Here is a 21,350-nt window from a genome sequence, read left to right as displayed (position 1 = left end):
GTCGATGTTTTGCTCCGGCGGAGCTAAGGAGAACCAACCCAACTGCAACCAAGAAACCTGTGTCCGAAGAAGAAGCTGAGGAGTTCCTGAGGAAGATGAAAGTACAGGACTATTCTATGGTTGAACAGTTGAGAAAAACACCGGCCCAGATCTCGCTGCTGTCATTACTGATCCATTCTGAGGAGCATCGCCGGGCTTTGATGAAGATATTGAACGAAGCTCATGTACCCAACGAGATTTCTATAAACCACCTGGAAACCATTGCCAACAAGATTTTCGAGGTGAACAGGGTGACATTCTCAGATGATGATCTGCCGGTGGAAGGTACGGAGCATAATAAAGCTCTATACCTAGCTGTCAAATGTGAAGACTCGGTGGTAACTCGAGTATTAGTGGATAACGGCTCAAGTGCCAATATTTGTCCACTATCTACCCTGAACCAACTAAATATTGACCACGGACGAATCCACAAGAACAACATCTGCGTCCGAGGTTTCGACGGAAACGGAACAGCCACTGTGGGGGATGTTGTACTTGAATTGACCATCGGTCCAGTCCTGTTCACCATGGAGTTCCAGGTGTTAGATGCCACAGTATCTTATAACCTTCTGTTAGGACGACCATGGATCCATGCAACCAAAGCAGTACCCTCCACCCTACATCAGATGGTGAAGTTCGAGTGGGAAAGGCAAGAGGTCGTGCTATACGGCGAGGACACGGCGTGCACCATGGGTGGCACCATTGTACCTTTCATAGAGACCGATGATGACAAAGGTCCTGGGGTCTATCAGATTTTCGATACAGTGTCGGCCAACAAAATTTCTGAAGGAGAAATCATCCCGCACCCTAGGGTAGCTGCCGTGACAGTCATGATGGTCTCGGAAATGCTGGGTAATGGATTTGTGCCGGGAAAGGGCCTGGGAGTCGAGCTTCAGGGGATTGTCCAACCCGTCTCCCTACCTAAAAATTTGGAAACTTTCGGATTGGGGTTCAAACCAACCGCAGCAAATAGGAAGTAGGCGCGAAAAATGAAGAAGAGGGTTTGGTTTCTTCCCAAACCGGTGCCACGTCTCTCAAGGTCTTTTGTCAGAGCCAGTGCCGAGGGGTCGCCAGTCCCGAAAATCCTAGGACCATTGATTGGCATGGATGGAGACCTGAATCAGAGTTTCGAGAGGCTGTTCGCTGATATCAACATGATAGAGGCTGGAGAAGGTTCCAGCAGAGCAGAGATACAGTTTGTGGGGCCTGAGGCCAAAACCAACAATTTGACTGTTACTCCTCTTCCTGTCCGAGGGGAGTCTTGGTAGTAGGCTTTGATTTATGTTTTGTTTGTTGTGTTTTGTTCGGATTATTCCAGGGTGTAATCCAAATTTTACTTTTGTCTTGTAAAAGTGTGAACCCTTTTATCCCGCAAGTTTAATAAAGTTTTCTCTTTTTGTCCCATTTTAATTTTTGTTTTGTTCTTTTTCTTTCTGAACAGTTCTCTTTTTACTGGTTCTAATGACATGGCATGCACAGCGGATCTTCGACCTAGTCTAATAAATCATCTGAATCTGACTCAATGATGCAAGAGGTCGTTTGTGATGATGAATCTGAATGTGACGAAGGTGAAGCCTTCGAAGAGATAAACCGAGAACTGTGCCAATTTGAGGAAAAACCCAAACCCAACCTAAATGACACTGAGGCTGTGAATCTAGGAGACGCTGATAACGTCCAAGAAACCAAAATCAGCATCCACATTGAGACGAATGTCAGGGAAGAATTGGTCAAAACCCTCATGGAATTCAAAGATGTTTTTGCATGGTCATATGACGATATGCCTGGATTAAGCACCAATTTAGTAGTTCACAAATTGCCCACTGACCCGGCATACCCTCCGGTCAAGCAAAAGCTAAGGAAATTTAAAATAGAAATGAGTGTAAAGATCAAAGAAGAGGTGATTAAGCAGTTGCAGGCGAAGGTCATTCGGGTCACTCGATATCCCGAGTGGTTGGCCAATGTGGTACCAGTCCCAAAGAAGGATGGAAAAATCAGGGTGTGCGTCGACTACCGCAACCTCAACAAAGCAAGTCCCAAGGACAATTTTCCGTTACCCAACATTCATATCCTGATCGATAATTGCGCTGGGCGCGAGATCAGATCCTTTGTGGATTGCTATGCGGGTTATCATCAGATCCTAATGGACGAGGAGGATGCGGAAAAAACAGCATTTATTACGCCATGGGGAACTTACTGCTATCGGGTAATGCCGTTCGGATTGAAGAACGTCGGGGCAACGTACATGCGAGCAATGACTGCTGTGTTTCATGACATGATACACAAAGAAATTGAGGTGACGTCGATGATGTGATCATAAAGTCTTGGCGTCAGGAGGACCATGTAGCAGACCTAAGGAGATTTTTCCAAAGACTCCGAAGGTATGATATCAAGCTTAACCCGGCCAAATGCGCATTCGGGGTTCCATCAGGAAAGTTGCTAGGATTCATCGTCAGTCGACGGGGGATTGAGTTAGACCCATCCAAAATTGAATCCATCCGAGATTTGCCACCGCCGAGGAACAAAACAGAGGTAATGAGTTTGCTGGGTAGACTCAATTACATCAGCAGGTTCATCGCTCAACTCATAGCAACTTGTGAGCCCATATTTCGGCTGCTGAGAAAGGATGCTGCGGTAGGTTGGACGGCAGAGTGTCAGGAGGCCTTCGACCAAATCAAAGGGTATCTGTCTAATCCACCCGTATTGGTCCCGCCTAAGCCTGGGAAGCCCTTAATTCTTTACCTGACGGTCCTGGAAAATTCATTTGGTTGTGTACTGGGGCAACATGATGACACGGGAAGGAAGGAGCAGGTCATCTACTATCTTAGCAAGAAATTCATAGTACATGAGGTCAAGTATACTCAACTCGAGAAAACATGTTGCGCCCTAACTTGGGTAGCTCAGAAGCTCAACCCGGCCAAATGCGCATTCGGGGTTCCATCAGGAAAGCTGCTAGGATTCATCGTCAGTCGACGGGGGATTGAGTTAGACCCATCCAAAATTGAATCCATCCGAGATTTGCCACCGCCGAGGAACAAAACAGAGGTAATGAGTTTGCTGGGTAGACTCAATTACATCAGCAAGTTCATCGCTCAACTCACAGCAACTTGTGAGCCCATATTTCGGCTGCTGAGAAAGGATGATGCGGTAGGTTGGACGGTAGAGTGTCAGGAGGCCTTCGACCAAATCAAAGGGTATCTGTCTAATCCACCCGTATTGGTCCCGCCTAAGCCTGGGAAGCCCTTAATTCTTTATCTGACGGTCCTGGAAAATTCATTTGGTTGTGTACTGGGGCAACATGATGACACGGGAAGAAAGGAGCAGGCCATCTACTATCTTAGCAAGAAATTCACAGTACATGAGGTCAAGTATACTCAACTCGAGAAAACATGTTGCGCCCTAACTTGGGTAGCTCAGAAGCTGAAGCACTACTTGTCTTCGTATACTACTTATCTCATATCCCGTTTGGACCCATTGAAGTATATCTTTCAGAAACCTATGCCCGCAGGAAGGTTGGCAAAATGGCAAATTCTACTCACAGAGTTTGATATCGTCTATGTGACGAGGACAGCCATGAAAGCCCAGGCGCTGGCCGACCATCTGGCAGAGAACCCCGTTGATGAAAAATACGAGCCCTTAAGAACGTATTTTCCCGACGAAGAGGTAATGCATACAAATAAGTTGGAGTTACCTGAAGAACCGGGTTGGAAGCTTTTCTTCGATGGAGCTGCAAATGCGAAAGGGGTTGGAATAGGAGCAGTACTCATTTCTGAAACAGGACGCCATTATCCTGTTACGGCTCAACTACGCTTCTATTGCACCAACAATATGGCCGAGTACGAAGCTTGCATTTTGGGTCTACGATTGGCTGTGGACATGGATGTCCAAGATGTTTTGGTCTTGGGAGACTCGAACCTCTTGGTACATCAAATTCAGGGTGAATGGGAAACGCGAGATCTAAAGATCATACCATACCGACAATGCTTGCATGATCTGAGCAAGCGATTTTGATCGGTGAAGTCCAAACATATCCCGAGAGTTCACAATGAGGTTGCGGATGCCTTGGCCACCTTAGCATCAATGCTACACCACCCTGACAAAATATATGTTGATCCTCTGCACATCCAGGTCCGTGATCAGCACGCTTACTGCAACGCCATAGAAGAAGAAGTAGATGGCGAGCCCTGGTTTCATGATATCAAGGAATACCTCAGAATGGGGATATATCCAGAACATGCCTCTGGAGACCAAAAAAGAGCCCTTCGGCGTTTGTCGAATGGTTTCTTCCTCAACGGAGCAGTGTTGTACAAAAGAACCCCGTATTTGGGATTGTTGAGATGCATAGATGCCGGTCAAGCCACGACAGTTATGGCACAGGTACATGCTGGAGTTTGTGGGCCACACATGAGCGGATATGTATTGGCAAGGAAGATCCTCCGAACAGGGTGTTATTGGCTCACCATGGAACACGACTGTATCACTTTCGTGAGGAAATGCCATCAGTGCCAGATACATGGAGATCTGATTCATTCTCCGCCAACAGAGTTACATACGATGTCAGCACCCTGGCCGTTTGTGGCATGGGGCATGGATGTCATTGGACCTATTGAGCCGGCAGCATCCAACGGTCATAGGTTCATTCTAGTGACCATTGATTACTTCACCAAATGGGTTGAGGCTAAAACCTTCAAGTCGGTAACCAAAAAGGCAGTGGTGGACTTTGTTCACTCCCATATCATCTGTAGATTTGGAATCCCAAAAGTGATCATCACGGATAACGGTGCGAATCTTAACAGCAGCCTGATGAGAGAGGTATGCCAACAATTCAAGATTACCCACCGCAATTCCACCCTATATCGTCCCAAGGCGAATGGAGCGGTCGAAGCAGCCAATAAGAACATCAAGAAGATACTGCGAAAGATGGTGGAAGGATCCAGACAATGGCACGAGAGATTACCCTTTGCTTTGTTGGGTTACCGCACTACCGTCCGGACTTCTATAGGTACAACTCCTTATTTGTTGGTGTACGGAACTGAGGCCGTAATACCAGCGGAGGTCGAAATTCCATCCCTCCGGATTGTCGCTGAAGCCGAGATTGATGATGATGAATGGGTCAAAGCTCGATTGGAACAGTTGAGCTTGATAGACGAGAAGAGATTGGCAGCGGTATACCATGGTCAGCTGTATCAGAAGAGAATGGCGAGAACATATAATAAGAAGGTGCGCCCCAGGAAGTTTGAAGTAGGGCAGCAGGTATTGAAGAAGATCCTCCCACATCAGGTCGAGGCAAAAGGCAAATTCGCCCCAAATTGGCAAGGGCCTTATACGTGACCAGAGTATTGTCCAATGGTGCTTTGTGTTTGACAGATATCGAGGGGAGATGTGTCGACATGGCTATCAATTTTGATGCAGTCAAGAGATATTATACGTAATTTCTTTAATTATGGCAATTATTGGTTCGTTTGTTTGTATTTGGCATTTATTGGATAATGAGATGACGGAGGCAATTCTTTCTTCTATCCAAACACTTTTAACCCTTACTTCCCCCTTTGAGCCTTAAGTTATTCTTTCATACCACTCTTTTTGGAATCACTAATGGAAAAGACATGAAGGAAAAAGAAAAAAAGAAAAAAAAAAGAGAAAAGAAAAGAAAAAGAAAAAATCTTTAAAGGAAAATGAAAAAGAAGGAGAAAGAAAAGAAAGAGAAGATAAAATCATAAGAAACACAAACCATGGGAACTACGTTTGACCTGATTCCTCGAAGAGGATACGTAGGCGCCTCACGGCTCGGTCATAGTGTGCATCATAGTGCATATATGATGCATAATGTACATAGTGCGCATAATAGGCATAGTGTGCGTAACGCACGTAGCTCAACATAAGTGTAAAAAAAAATATTCCCCAAGCAAGAAAATCGGGGCAGAGGTTATGTTTTAAGTTCCAACAAAGGTTTGATTCCAAAAGTTGTAGCAGATCACCCATCAAATTATTTCATTTTTGATAGCCTTTCTTTAGCCCCGCACCAAAACCAACATCGACGTCCAAAAGACCTCCCGATCAATATCCAAGAGATGCCAAGTCAGGCAAATAAAGCAGAGAATAACACACCGATCCCCAGCAAAGAAGAGGATCATAAGACTGGGAATGAATTGATGGTCAAAGGAATCTCCAGAAGAGGGGGTCATGTCGACAACACCCCGAGTCCTCGAAAGAAATAAAATGAGAGAGTCTTATCGGTGAAAACCTTCACAGGCACCGAAAGGCGACGTAAGATGAGAGATATAAAATGAGAGAGTCTTGTTGGTGAAAACCTTCACAGGCACCATAAGGCGCCGGGAGTTGAGAGAAAAGAGAGAGTCCCATTAGTGAAAACCCCTCGAAGGGCACTATGAGGCGACAAGACAGATCAACAAAAAGCGACCACATTCGCAATGAAATGGACACTCATTTATCATCCCCAGTAAGTCAGACCATCGGGCAAATCGATTGATACAAATAGACTGGGTCGGGAATCTATGGTGCGCGTCATGATCACGGAGACCAGTCATGTCCTCCAGATAAGTTCTTCTGAATTTCTTCTCCCACCAAATATTGGTTCAGAAAGATTTTCTCCTTTTTCTGTCTTTTATTTCTCTTCCTAAAAATTTGTCTTGAAAGGGATTTTTCAAAGCTTACTACCAGAGACCGAAGGGGGATTCATCCAATGCAGGATAACCCCAACAGTCCTAAAAGCTGGCCCCAGGCAATGCAATGTTGTGCCCTGTGGTTTTGGAGGAAGTAAACTCCTAAAGGGAATGGTTTCGGGAGTAAAAGCAGACTCCCACAGCATGTACTGTAAAGAGAAAGCAGAAAAGGGGATAAATTAAAAACCAATCCCCAGCAGGCCGGAAACCCCCAGCAAGCGATTTTGTCCACCAACCAGTTATGGGGACACAAAGCAAGAAAAAGGAAAGAGAAGGAAAAGCATCCACCGGAAAGGCACCTCTTCCCACCATAAGTGAAACTGACTAAATCCTTTTGTCTGCTGCAGGAAAATAAACATTGACGATGGCAGCAAGACGCGATGCCAGGGAAATCACCAAAACCGGGGCAGAAAATTTTCTGCCAATTGTCAAAAATTTCTCGGAAGAACGAGGAAACAATTTCAATACATTTAAGTTCTAGGTCGCCCACCAGTAAAATGCGGGAATACATTTAAGTTCTAGGTCGCCCACCAGTAAAATGCGGGAATACATTTAAGTTCTAGGTCGCCCACCAGTAAAATGCGGGAATACATTTAAGTTCTAGGTCGCCCACCAGTAAAATGTGGGAATACATTTAAGTTCTAGGTCGCCCACCAGTAAAATGCGGGAATACATTTAAGTTCTAGGTCGCCCACCAGTAAAATGCGGGAATACTTTTAAGTTCTAGGTCGCCCACCAGTAAAATGCGGGAATACATTTAAGTTCTAGGTCGCCCACCAGTAAAATGCGGGAATACTTTTAAGTTCTAGGTCGCCCACCAGTAAAATGCGGGAATACATTTAAGTTCTAGGTCGCCCACCAGTAAAATGCGGGAATACATTTAAGTTCTAGGTCGCCCACCAGTAAAATGCGGGAATACATTTAAGTTCTAGGTCGCCCACCAGTAAAATGCCGGGAATACATTTAAGTTCTAGGTCGCCCACCAGTAAAATGCGGGAATACTTTTAAGTTCTAGGTCGCCCACCAGTAAAATGCGGGAATACATTTAAGTTCTAGGTCGCCCACCAGTAAAATGCGGGAATACATTTAAGTTCTAGGTCGCCCACCAGTAAAATGCGGGAATACATTTAAGTTCTAGGTCGCCCACCAGTAAAATGCGGGAATACATTTAAGTTCTAGGTCGCCCACCAGTAAAATGCGGGAATACATTTAAGTTCTAGGTCGCCCACCAGTAAAATGCGGGAATACATTTATGTTCTAGGTCGCCCACCAGTAAAATGCGGGAATACTTTTAAGTTCTAGGTCGCCCACCAGTAAAATGCGGGAATACATTTAAGTTCTAGGTCGCCCACCAGTAAAATGCGGGAATACATTTAAGTTCTAGGTCGCCCACCAGTAAAATGCGGGAATACATTTAAGTTCTAGGTCGCCCACCAGTAAAATGCGGGAATACATTTAAGTTCTAGGTCGCCCACCAGTAAAATGCGGGAATACTTTTAAGTTCTAGGTCGCCCACCAGTAAAATGCGGGAATACATTTAAGTTCTAGGTCGCCCACCAGTAAAATGCGGGAATACATTTAAGTTCTAGGTCGCCCACCAGTAAAATGCGGGAATACATTTAAGTTCTAGGTCGCCCACCAGTAAAATGCCGGGAATACATTTAAGTTCTAGGTCGCCCACCAGTAAAATGCGGGAATACATTTAAGTTCTAGGTCGCCCACCAGTAAAATGCGGGAATACATTTAAGTTTTAGGTCGCCCACCAGTAAAATGCGGGAATACATTTAAGTTCTAGGTCGCCCACCAGTAAAATGCGGGAATACTTTTAAGTTCTAGGTCGCCCACCAGTAAAATGCGGGAATACTTTTAAGTTCTAGGTCGCCCACCAGTAAAATGCGGGAATACATTTAAGTTCTAGGTCGCCCACCAGTAAAATGCGGGAATACATTTAAGTTCTAGGTCGCCCACCAGTAAAATGCGGGAATACATTTAAGTTCTAGGTCGCCCACCAGTAAAATGCGGGAATACTTTTAAGTTCTAGGTCGCCCACCAGTAAACTGCGGGAATACATTTAAGTTCTAGGTCGCCCACCAGTAAAATGCGGGAATACATTTAAGTTCTAGGTCGCCCACCAGTAAAATACGGGAATACATTTAAGTTCTAGGTCGCCCACCAGTAGAATGCGGGAATACATTTAAGTTCTAGGTCGCCCACCAGTAAAATGCGGGAATACATTTAAGTTCTAGGTCGCCCACCAGTAAAATGCGGGAATACTTTTCAGCTCTAGATTTTGGAATCAGTAACCCCACTTGAAGGCGGAAGATTACCACAGAGATCCCTAAGCAGGAAACAATAAAATCCCCAGCACCAAGAAGCAGAAGGCTGCAAAGGCAAGCGCGCGATTCAAAAGGAAGAAGGAACGCGTCTCAAAAGAAGCAGTTTGGGAACGTTATAGCATGCCCAACATAACAATTTTGATGAAGAAAGCCATACCACTGAAGAAACCATTGAAAGGCTTAAAGAAGAGGGACATGTTCCCAGCAGATCAAGCGAAGTGATGAAAACTGACATTCAGAAAAGGCGAAGGACCAGTATCATCCCCTAAGTTCACAAAATAAAGGCATCGGAGGAAAAGCGTTAGCCGACAAGAAAGCAAGGCAACAAGAACAAGTTGAAGATAGATGAGATATCATGATCCATACTCTAGCTTAGCTTCTTGTTTTTCCTTTCAGAAAATGTAACAAGGAGATCGGTGAGCGGTAGCATCCTACAGCAGCATGCAACAGCGCACAGCAGCAGCTAACACTACAGTCACGCGGTAGTCCCAGCTACCAAAATTTCCCGAACTACATTGACCCGATTCCTGTTCAGCCCAGGATATGTAGGAAACCTCTGAAGCAAAGGTTCAGTCAAACCTTTTTCAAAAAATGCTTCACACGGAGTACTCGGACGAGCAAAAATCGCTCGCTTTATCTTTGCGCGAAAACCCTTCGTGTCTTCGGGAAAAGAGGGACAGCTGTAAGCACGTGATTTTTGCTTCACGGGAATTACTCCAAAAAAAAAAATCAAAATATATGCATAAGTGTTTCTTGTCATTAGTTGATTTTTATTAAATATTAATTTGTGGGTGTATAATTTTATTTTTTGTTTGTTTTATTTAAGGGTTTTGTTTGAATTAAAGTGGAAAATAATGGAGGATACCCGGTTTTGGGCCAGAAAATCAAACAAAAATAGGCCCAAAATGAACTGGCCCAATGAGCAAAATGGTCTGCCCCCTTAAAGCGTCCAAATGGCATCGTTTTGTCCTGGTTAAGCTGGGCCATTGATCTCAAGTGGATCGATGGCCAGGATCACACCCCCAGATCCGTTTAACATAACCCGACCCAGTAACCATTTCAACCCAACCCCTCACTTAAACCAAACGACCCCGTTTTAATGCCAAACGACCTCGTCTCACCCCTCACCATCAGATCCAAGCCGTTGAGATCATCTGATCTAACGGCCCGGATCCAATCCTCTACTCCGTATATAAACCTTCCCTCACACCCCACGCCCCCTATCCGAACCCCCCCTTCACTCACTCATCTCCTTCACCAAGCCCTGAACCCCCGAAACCTTAGCAGCCGCCCTAGTTTCCCTTTCACCAGAACCCGGCGGCATGAACGCCGGTGACCTCCTCCTGAACACCCTAGGACCACCTCACTGTCCTGAACATGGATCTGTTACTCCCTAGCCTCGAATCACCTTCCTTCGTCTCGAATCTTCATTTGAAGATTCGAGTCGAACTCTGACTTATACCAAACCTCACCATCTTCGTACCAGACACTCCCCTGACCTCCCTCGTGACCAAACCAGGCTTGGTTTGGTCCGAATCTACCCACAACTCCTAAAAAACCAGATCTGAAGATCCAAAACCTAGAACACTAATAGCCTTGGAATCCGGCCGGTCTTAACAGGGGTTTGAGGTCTAGTAGACCTTAATCAAGGTGTTCTCGTGTGAGAACACCCTGATTAAAGTTTGTTTGGCCTCAAATGGTCGAAGCTAAGTCGGATTTGGGTCAGTTTGGTTTAAACTTTTTCAGTAAGTTTTCCCTTCTCTTTGTTTTAGTTTTGATTGAGTTGTTAGCATGATTTGTTGGTGACTGTTTGTTATTGTCTGATGTTTTTCTTAATTTCTTCCGTCTCTGTCAAAGACCTTTTTATTTGGTCAATTGTTTTCTGAGTATGTTTTGAACGTATCCTGTGATAAACATGTTCGATTAGGATAGTCGTCGCATAAATAATTCATATAGGTTCCTAGTAATTGAACACAAGTTGTCTGAAGCCCTTTTGGTCCCTGTACGTATTGTTTATATGAACGACTGATTATTACCTATTATATTTAGTATAGTCGACTCGATAAACATCGTCGATTAGTTTTCTATAACTAATTGATCAAATGAACTAATAATGTCACATGACTGATTGAACCATGTCACTAACTGAATGCCCGACACTGTTTGAAATGGGTTTGTTTGCATTGCAAAACGACTGAAAAGATTCAGTCCATGGGCAGTTCTGAATTTGAACTTTCAGAAGTTCAAAATGCCCTGATGTTGCAATGGGTTTAGGGCAGTAATAATCAGGTTTTAACAGGGGTAGTCTGGGGTTTGAAAAGAACAGAAAAAGCTTAGTTTAAATGAGCTGAAAAGTAGGGTACTAAATTAGGATTAAACTAATGCCAATGGGGAACAAGACACAAGAGTATGGGAATTAAAATGAATACTTAACTAAACCCATGACTCTTGATTAAAACAATAAGGCCAAGCGTGGGGAACAAAATGGCTGGCATCAAAAAGATGCTTAGGCATGGGATTTAATAGGTATGGGCAGTCTGCAATTGGCAGAATCCAGGCAGCTTGGCTGCACTAGTTTGTTGGCTTATAAATAAACTGTTTTCAGAACTTAAGAGGGGCTGGAAATTTTAGTCTTGAGAGGGGTCTTGTGAGTTGAAGAAAACTGGAAAAAAAAAAGCAGAAAGAAATTTCCAGAAATACTGTAACTGAACACTGTCCAAAAACTGCACCAAGAAACCAAGTTGGTTATCCTAACTGGGGCTGTTATTGTTCCATTAAGAGAAGTCCGTGTATCTTCAGCTGTGATTGCTACTGCACTGAGTTTCTGTGTGTTGTACATTGAGTTTTAGTTTCCCTGAGTGTTTGAAATTGTGTTGGTTGTTTGCTGAGCTTTGGTGGTTATTGAATTTCTGTGGCTATAGCACAAAATATTCTGGTTCTTTTCTCGATTGGTCTTGTTTCCCATCCTGTTTCCTGGGATTATTTGTCTGTTGCTCGACCAACGTGTGAACTCCATCTTTGTGGCTGTTTGGTTGTTGCTGTGTTGGGCTGTATTATCTGCTGTTGTTGTGCTTGTTGCGTACCACTCAGCTGATCATTTTCTTCCTCCTTTTGTTCTCTATACCAGGTACACAAATATACTACCAGTGTAACTTGAAAAGTTTGAGCATGAATGTAAAGGAGAAGATCTGCAGATGTTTATATATACATAGACTGTTACATTAAATATCATGAACTGTATAATAATTTTCATTCCTGTTTGGATAATAGAAGTAGCCTGCATGCTTAGTATATATCAATGTAGATTAGTTGAATGTTTGTTTCTATATGTATGTTGTTAGGTGAAAATATTCCCAATGCAATGGGTTGTATCTTAGACTTAGTTTAATTATGTCGTATATTCTTTAATGTAGGCCAAGCATGAAAACTATCCACTACTAGTTAAGTTCCCTCCCTTCTGATAAATGGTCTCATATAACTGGTAAACCATACTTTAGAACAAAGAACACCAAGCTTGCAATCTCAACCTCATGAAGGTCGAGCCCAGGTCAAAACAGACCAAGCAGGCCCGCATCAAACTAGCAGTGGCCCAGGTCTGGCCCATCCCGCATAAGCTGGATTTGGGCCGTAATGATCAATCAGCTGTCCGTGCGCGTAATCACGTTTGCTTATTCTGTAAAAGCATTTTGAATCCTGCTATAAATAAGCCTACAAGCATGTAATCAACTAGGACTATCTCTGTTTTCTACTAGTAAAGACAAACGCGACAAGAAATGTAGTTGCTATAGGATATCCTTTTAAAATAAGGACGAGATGAGCCTCGACAAAAATAAAGAAAAATGCACAAACCGCGGGGCCCTCATTAAATGTATATATCAAAGTATCCAGTTTCCAAGGTGGGTCGTTTAGCAAATCTCACGACCCTCCCGGAATAATAACGCGATAACCTCTTTAAGTGCGTATTTAATAATTTTACCTTCTTAAATTCGGGTGCACATTTATGTGACTCAAATCTAAATCTCGACGGATTCGAGATGTGTTTCTAATCATGGGTACATTGATTGTGACGTGGTTCGAGATGCGTGTCCATGACGTCGCAAATTCCTTTTTAAAAAAACAAGAATGAGACGAGCCTCGACAAACAAAAATGCACAAAAGCTGCGGGGCCCTCTAAATGTATGTATATATTAAAGTATTTAGAATTCGGGATGTGCCGGTTAACGAATCTTTACGACCTTCCCCAAAATAACAAGACGCTAGTTGCTTTTAGGTGCGCCTTTAATAATTTATTTTCCTTAATTCGGGTGCACATTTATGTGACCCAAATCCAAATCTCAACCGAGTCGAGATATGTCGATAACCACGGGTGCATTGATGTAACGTGGTTCGAGATATGTTTTCATGACGTTGCAATTCTTGTAAAACAATAATAACGAAAAAAGCAGTTAAAAGTTAAAATTCGCATATATGTTCAATTTGTATGAAATCAGATAATCAAGCCGAATATAACAGTTGAGCGACCGTGCTAGAACCACGGAACTCGGGAATGCCTAACACCTTCTCCCGGGTTAACAGAATTCCTTATCCGGATTTCTGGTACGCAGACTGTAATATAGAGTCATTCTTTTCCTCGATTCGGGGTTAAAATTGGTGACTTGGGACACCCTAAATCTCCCAGGTGGCGACTCTGAAATAAATAAACCAATCTCGTTTCGATTGTCCTTTAATTGGAAAAAACTCCCCTGCACCTGTCGGGTGCGGAAAAAGGAGGTGTGACATATGGGAGTAATTCATATAAGACAAAAATCACGTGCTCACAGTATCTTGCCTAACCTAGTGTGGGGGAATTTCCCCTTAGGCATTGAGTCTTATGTGGAAATTGTGTGATTGGAAACCATGTACATGAGGTGACGAGTACGTACTTGGTTTATATGTGCAAATTATATCGGTTAAAATTCGTAGACACCCGTATGTATTTAATTGAAAATGGTTGACACTTAGTAAATCTTTGATTTGTCATGCCTCATTCTTTATTTATCGAGTTTGTATTTATATGATTATTTGGTGTGATTGCTACTTGGATTTCTTTATGTGAATTCCATGTGTTTGGTGATTTTATATTTCCTAGAAATAATTTTATTATGGATTTTTCGTCCGCAAATAATTAATTAAATAAGGTAAGAAGAGGCATTAATATAATTATTAAAAATTTGGATTAAAGAAGGTGTTGTCCTATGATGAATTATTTTTCCATCCTTGTTGTTTTGAGGTTTTATATACCTTGTGTGGAGCCTTGGGCTTTTTGTTGTGAAATTAATTGATTTTGTTGTATCTTTGGAATTGATTGTGGCCTATGGACAATTCGTGATATGAATTATTGTATGGTGTTGTTGTGATAATATTCTGTGTAAATTATTGTGTAATTTGAGTTATTATTATGAGGACATAAATGTGACATTCCATTGTTGATATTACGTGGGTATAAGGGTGGCATTTCACTGTGGTTATGTGTGTTGGGATATTGTCTGGACGGAGTGATAAGGGAGGCTATTGTACGAAGCGATAAGTACGGAGCGATAAGGGAGGCTATTATATGGAGCGATAAGGGAGGCTATTATAGCAGTGATAAGGGTGGCTATAGGAGAGATAAGGGTGGCTATTGTCAGGGATGATATATGATGATGTGGAGTATTGTGTTGGTAATTGTTATGTGATGATGGGGGGATATTGTGCTGGTAATATTTATGTCGTGTTGTGAATTCCTTGTGAGTTCTTTTATATATTATGCAATTTATTTTATAAATTCAGTAAATTTGATAATAGTCAGATATATGTTGAAATTATGAGCCTGTGAATATTGTCGGGCGGATTATGATATGGGCCCGAGGTGTCAGGGAAATATGATGAATTTATTATTGGCATGTGAATTGTCCGTGCAGTTATGATATGAAATATGGGCACGAGGTGCCGTGGTTATATAATCAAAATTATATTGGCACGTGAATTTTCCGTGCAGTTGTGATATGAAATATGAGCACGAGGTGTCGTGAGTAAATGATGACGGTATTGGCACGTGAGTTGTCCGTGCAGTTGTAATAGAAATATTGGCACAAGTTGCCATGGAAATATGAAAATGGGATGAGACCCGTATTTTATGATTTGAAATAAGGTGTCCCATGGTGACTTTTATTTGAAAGAATTATATTCGAAAAATATTATTTGAAAGAATTTTTATTCGAAAGATATTTATTTGGAAGAATTATATTGGAAAGATACTTGTTTGAAAGAATTATGAGAAAGATATTTATTTGAAGGAAGTATATTCGAAATATATTTATCGGAAAATATTATATCCTAAAGATTACTATTGGGAAGATTTATAGGCGAAAGATTAATATTTGAAAATTTTGATTAATTGGTTGTACTTGTATTCATTATTTGCTGAGCAATATATATGATGTTCTTGTTGCCCTGTTGTTTATATCACTGGTTGATTATTGTTGTCATCATTGTTATTTGTTTCCTATTATTTTTGAATGCTATATTGAATAGGTTATTAGACTAGTGAGTGTCTTGACTGTATCTCGTCACTACTCCACCGAGGTTAGTCTTGATACTTACTGGGTATCGCTGTGGTGTACTCATACTATACTTCTGTATATTTTTTATGTACAGGGCCAAGTATTGGAGATATAGGACTCGAACAGAGTTAGAGTGTGAATGCAAGGATTCAAGGTAGAGCTGCTTGGTCGTCGCAATCCTTTGGAATCTTTCCCTTTTATCGTACTATCAATTATTATTCGAGCACTATTGTATATTTAATTTCCTTCAGATCATTTCATATATTCAGTTAGAGTTCGTGACTCAGTACTACCAGTCTTGGGGAGGTTGTATCTTTATTTCCACTGTTGGTTTCGATTAATAAAAAAATTGGTTTGAATTGTTATTCTAATCGGCTTACCTAGTCTTAGAGACTAAGTGTCATCACGACACTTATGGTGGGATTTTGGGTCATGACAGTTACGCTCTTAATTTCTCTTGATGTAGTATCTTGGGTCCGTAGGTCTTTCCAATGAAACAGGAGATACAGTTGAAGCTATACCTATGCCTAAATTTGTCGAAACAAGATGGTTAGGATCAAGCATCTGTTATAAATTTCCACATCGTTCTTATTCTACATATGAACCTCTGAAAATCACTTGCATTTGGATCCTTTTCAGTGACGGGGAAAACATTATGTGTTAACTTCCATACAAATAAGTGCCTTGACAACAAGGCTTGCAACAGAAGACAGACAAGAGTAATGGAACCATAATTAAGTTTTACTCTGTTGTTGTGAAATGTGAAGCGTCAATCTTGTAGTAGACATTCAATACTACATCATCAGGAAATTATAGCTTCATGTACAGCACTTGCTTAGTGCTTTCTTGGAATAAAATCCTTATCCCTCTTTCATAGGAGTTCTCTTTTTGTTATCAGTTGTTGATGCCCCTTAGATGCTAGATAGTTGTAAATCTGATTTGGTATATTTCATGCCATCATATCTTTGTTCCATCATATCTTTATTTGTTGTTAGTTTGAACATATGCATAATGTAATTTTTATGCAATAACGGTTGGGCCCGTGCTTAGCACGGGCTTTATTCGTCTAGTCTATTATTTAGAAGTGGGAGTTTGAGGATACGAATATGGCAGTCCTGAATTATACAAAACGAAGTGTGAATAGTACTCTATGTTTGACCCATAGTTGTTGGTGAAATAACACGTGTCTGGACTTTTCCTTTACCTTACCACGTGTAATTTATTTCAAATACTCCTCTGTTTCAATTTGCAGAGTGCAAACATATTACAACTCCTCTAATTCTCTCTCCTTCGCACACTCTGCAAGTTCAATGAGTTTTACAATTCGTCTGGGCTTCTTTGGATCCTTTGAGTATGAGATTTTTCCTCTGTCTATGTTCATATTTCTTACATGAATTCTGTCTTTTTGTGATTTTTCATGTTGTTTGCCTCAATTTTCTAGCGTCTATTGTGTTTATTAAGTTTTATAAGTTTTTTCCCCGATTTTTTTTCTCCTTGTGTTGTGTTCTGGATTTCTTTGAAGTTTTGTCTATTTTTGTTCGATGTTGGTTTCTCTATTCTTTTGAATAATTTCTTGCTAGATTTTCTATCTCATTTTGATATGCATCTCTGGAAAGAAATATCTAGGTGCATTGTACCACATATACTAGCGTTGTCAGAAAAAGAAATGCCTTAGTGCATGCTCTTTGTTTCTGATCTTGATTGTGTAAATTGGGGTGTTTAGTGGAAAAATTTTGTTCTTTAAAGGTTCCGATTAAGGGTGAAATAGGTTGTATTCTCGAAATTATGAATTATTTTAGGAGTAATTTCATATTTGATCTTCATTCGAAGTATGTATACTGCTTTAATGGCAGACATGAGTGCTATAGGTGTCATGAGCAGCTTTCTTCTTTCACTTGTTCTCTTTCAGGACATTCTTAAGTTTTCAGATAAGAGGGTTGATGATTCATTTTTCCTCCATATTTCGCAAAATTTCATTTGATTGCGGTGCAAAGCTATCCGCATATGGAAGAAGATTTGTAAGGGAAAAAAATAAGTTTCAGTCATCCTGTGTGTTTTTGTCTCTTGGCCATGGATTCTTGATTCATTTCAAAATTTCTATTGTGGTTTCCCTTTGTATGTGGATTTGCTGATTTTCTTCTCTTTTTCTTCTTGATGAGCATTTAGATGTTCGATTCTATTTTTGATAAGATTATTGATTTACAATTTTCACTCGCTCTCTGAAAGTGTCTTTGCATTTCGCTTTGTTTTTCTTTTTAATACTCCTACAGAGTATGTGATTTTGGATATTTGTTTGCTTCTTCTCTTTCTTCATGTATGTAGTTATTTTTTAGAACTCTTCTACGGAAGCACTGAATTGTCATCAAGAATAAATAGTAGTAACAAAAATGGAAGAACTTTGATGCAACAAAAGTGTTTGACAATAAACCTGAAACAACTGAAAGAGCTTTTATTCCTTTTTTTTCCAGTTGTTCTATAACATAAATATACTATCATTTAGCAACTCCAAATCTATATTACTTCTACTAGTCATAATTATTGAACAATATCTTATGTATTATATACTATTTAGTTAATTCACTATGCATAAAAAGCTAATTACTGACTCGGTTCAGAACAACTTTTGCTAGCAGGTAATTAAATGGGAGTTGACATGGCAATACGACCCATTAAAATATAAGTTACCTATGCATGGCTTCATTTAGATGAAACCATCCCAAAGGGCCAGGATAAGAGCTTGGGGAAGGAGATCTACAAGTGTTAAGAAGTCAATTTTTGCTCCATGCTGGTTCCAATTTCGTATTTTATATGCAGGTACTTTGTGATAACAGTGAGATATATTTGAACATGAGTATGTGTCCAATGATATAAAAATATGGGTTAGAGTAGAGTTGACATGTAACCACATAGTTTAAAGGAGCAATGCTTTCAACTTCTCAAGTAACCAAATTCCATAGCTTTCTAGATTAGTTATGAATTCTCGCAAGGCATGTGAACTTGATTTTGGTAACATTTTCATGCATGAAGATGTATTTAAAAGAAATTCTTGCTTGAGATTTTAATGAATTAAATAGATTCGTCAAGCCTTTCGTGTGAGCTTCTCTCAAAGTTACAGTATCCAAATTGATTATAAGCTTAATAATATCATCTAGACATGGGCATCTTTGTCATGTATATGAATGCACATGCTTAATCTTAGCTGACAACTTTCTGTGATGTTTCATATGTTTTCTGTTTTAGTTTCGTGTAAGTGATATTTTGACCTACATTGATGCAAAATATAAAGTTGTGAAGTTTTACATATTTTAGTATATGTACTACGTGAACTTTTCAAAGCCAGATTTGCTTGAGTCACAGGGGAGATGGCCCAAAAGTGGCAAAGTGATTGAAGATGTACAATTTTTCTCTCTTTATATTTCTTTCTTGACTCCTTTTTTGGGGTATGAACAAGTAGTTGCGTTTTCTGTGATCGAAATTTGGACTCATCGCCTGTATTTTCTCCATTTCTTAGAACGATATTGCTTATCCATTTGGAAAGAATCAAACTTGGGTAAGAATAGCTTGCATAAGACTTCACTTTTTCAGGTATTGTTAATATATCTATAGAAGGGAAATAACATGTGATGAACAACAAGAGCAAGAGCCATCAAGAGGGGCTTGGAACTTTTATAGAGAGTAAATAGCTCATTAGAATCCTATGTTGAAATAGATTTTCGGCTTGATATTTTTGAAAACAAGTTGTATCCATCTTCCTTTGATGATAAATTGATCACATTACTGAAGGATAAACTTGGGATAAGAAAACTCTAATGCTACTTGATTGATGCCTTTTATAATGTATCTGCTAGCTGATTTTTGGAGTCCTTTATATATAACTTTGCAGCTTATGATGCTTCATTTTGGACAATATTATTGTTCATATCGTCCAGATTCCACAGACATCATTATGACTAACAACAAATTTTTCGGCTATTATAAAAAGATACTTTTTACCTGTTAATGAGAACTCTAATTTTTTTGCTGATTAATTATAGAAGAAAGAGGTAAACATGTAGTAATAATTTAGTACCTACAATTCAATCAAGTTAGTTTTACCTTATTTGTGATTAGTGTATCTTTTTTATATGTGAAATATAGCTGAGCAACTTTTAATGTACTTTTCCTGTTTATTTGAAAACATCTTCATAAGTTTAGCCATTTTTATAGGAGTTTCCTCTATACTTCGCTATGGCATAAACTGCAATACGCCTCGGATTGTTCAATAAAATTTTGATTTGATTTCTCATTTCATCAAATAAATCTTTGTGCTAATAGATACTATATTTTGATTAAGAGTATAGAGTTCTTATGAACTCCTTTGAGATGAAAAAACCTTTTGTTTATTTTTTAATTAGCAGTTATGATTTCCTTGCTTGCTTACTCAGTAGTTATTAGTGTCAAGTATCACTTGATTATACATATTACAGTTTGTTATGATGATTGGTTCTTTTACATGATAGCATGAGTTATTAATGAGCAAAAATAGTTCTTTCGTATTAACTGTCCTGCCATGTTATGTCGAGGAGATTATCATTTGCAATTATATCTTGCAACATAAATAAGAGACAGTTCTTTTGTTGCTTGATGCTTGGGACATGACAACAGTGTTACAAAAAAATTATATTTTGCCTATTTATTTTTCACTTAGCAGAGATTCGTGAAGTGGTTACAATATCATATGAGGAAGTTAAGAAAAATCAAAAATAATTGTAAGCTCCCCCTAGAAGCTGAAACTGACATGAAATTCACATATGTTACTACCTACTAGAATTATGGGAATCAAAAGAGAAGATGTACAACTGCTATTTTAGACAAAATGGTCAGGTAGGTTTTTGTTTTTTCAAAAGGAACAGGTAAAATATCCAAGAAGTCGAATTCTTCTGATCTACTCAAATGGATTTAAATGATTTTGGTGAAATTTGCTTCCTGTTTAACACGTGCAGCAGTTCCTCTCTCCGTGTGGTATATATTAAATGCTGAGTTTAATTAATTTTCGGTACAACGGGAAAAGAAGGAACCACACCACATTAATTATTCTAGAATCGTCATTCATCTAATTGCTCCGTGTGATGCAATGCACCGTGGCAAGATGCAACGACACATATAATGTTCAAGAGTCCTTTTAATTGGCATTCTGTGGCTGGTATCAAGCGGCGATCCTACTGCTACTATTTCCCTAACTGAGTTCTTTGTAATTCAAAATGATGATGATATGTAGAAATTAAAGAATATAGAAATGCATTCTATTGCAAACTGTTGGTGACGAGCAGTCAATAAACTCATGAGTCCAAAGTGCGAGAGAAACCAAGTGTAATCCACTATGTTACTTAGTTTGCTCATTGCTGCTGTAAAATTTTTTTAATGCATATAATGTGGGGTCCATACCTCACCTACTAAATAAAGAAAAATGTGGTAAAGTTAGATAACACAAATTAGGAGGCTGGAAAATTTGTAAAAATTTGGGCAGCTGGACTTTGTAAATTTTGAACCAATCAGATTGGTTGGGTAGGTGAAAATTGTGCCTATAAAAGGAGCTATTCATTCCTCATTGAAGACACACCAAAAAAAATGAGAGAAGTTAAGCAGTGAGAGTAATCCACAGATTGTTATCTGTGAGATAAATAGTGAGTGATAGTAATATTGTAGTGAGGTGTCTTTAAATAAAGAGTATTATT

General features: G+C 40.0%; 1 long non-coding RNA gene across 1 annotated transcript; it reads left to right on the top strand.

The window, feature by feature from the left end:
• The first annotated feature begins 16,881 nt into the window (after positions 1 to 16,881).
• LOC107817118 (uncharacterized) lies at positions 16,882 to 18,719 on the top strand. Its single transcript, XR_001655121.2, has 2 exons — positions 16,882 to 16,987; positions 18,270 to 18,719. It is a non-coding gene; the product is annotated as an uncharacterized LOC107817118 (long non-coding RNA).
• Positions 18,720 to 21,350: the final 2,631 nt, after the last annotated feature.

The sequence above is a fragment of the Nicotiana tabacum genome, chromosome 16 (genome assembly GCF_000715075.1).
Source record: "Nicotiana tabacum cultivar K326 chromosome 16, ASM71507v2, whole genome shotgun sequence".
Classification (NCBI taxonomy): Eukaryota; Viridiplantae; Streptophyta; class Magnoliopsida; order Solanales; family Solanaceae; genus Nicotiana; species Nicotiana tabacum.
This window is presented reverse-complemented; position numbering and strand designations above follow the sequence as displayed.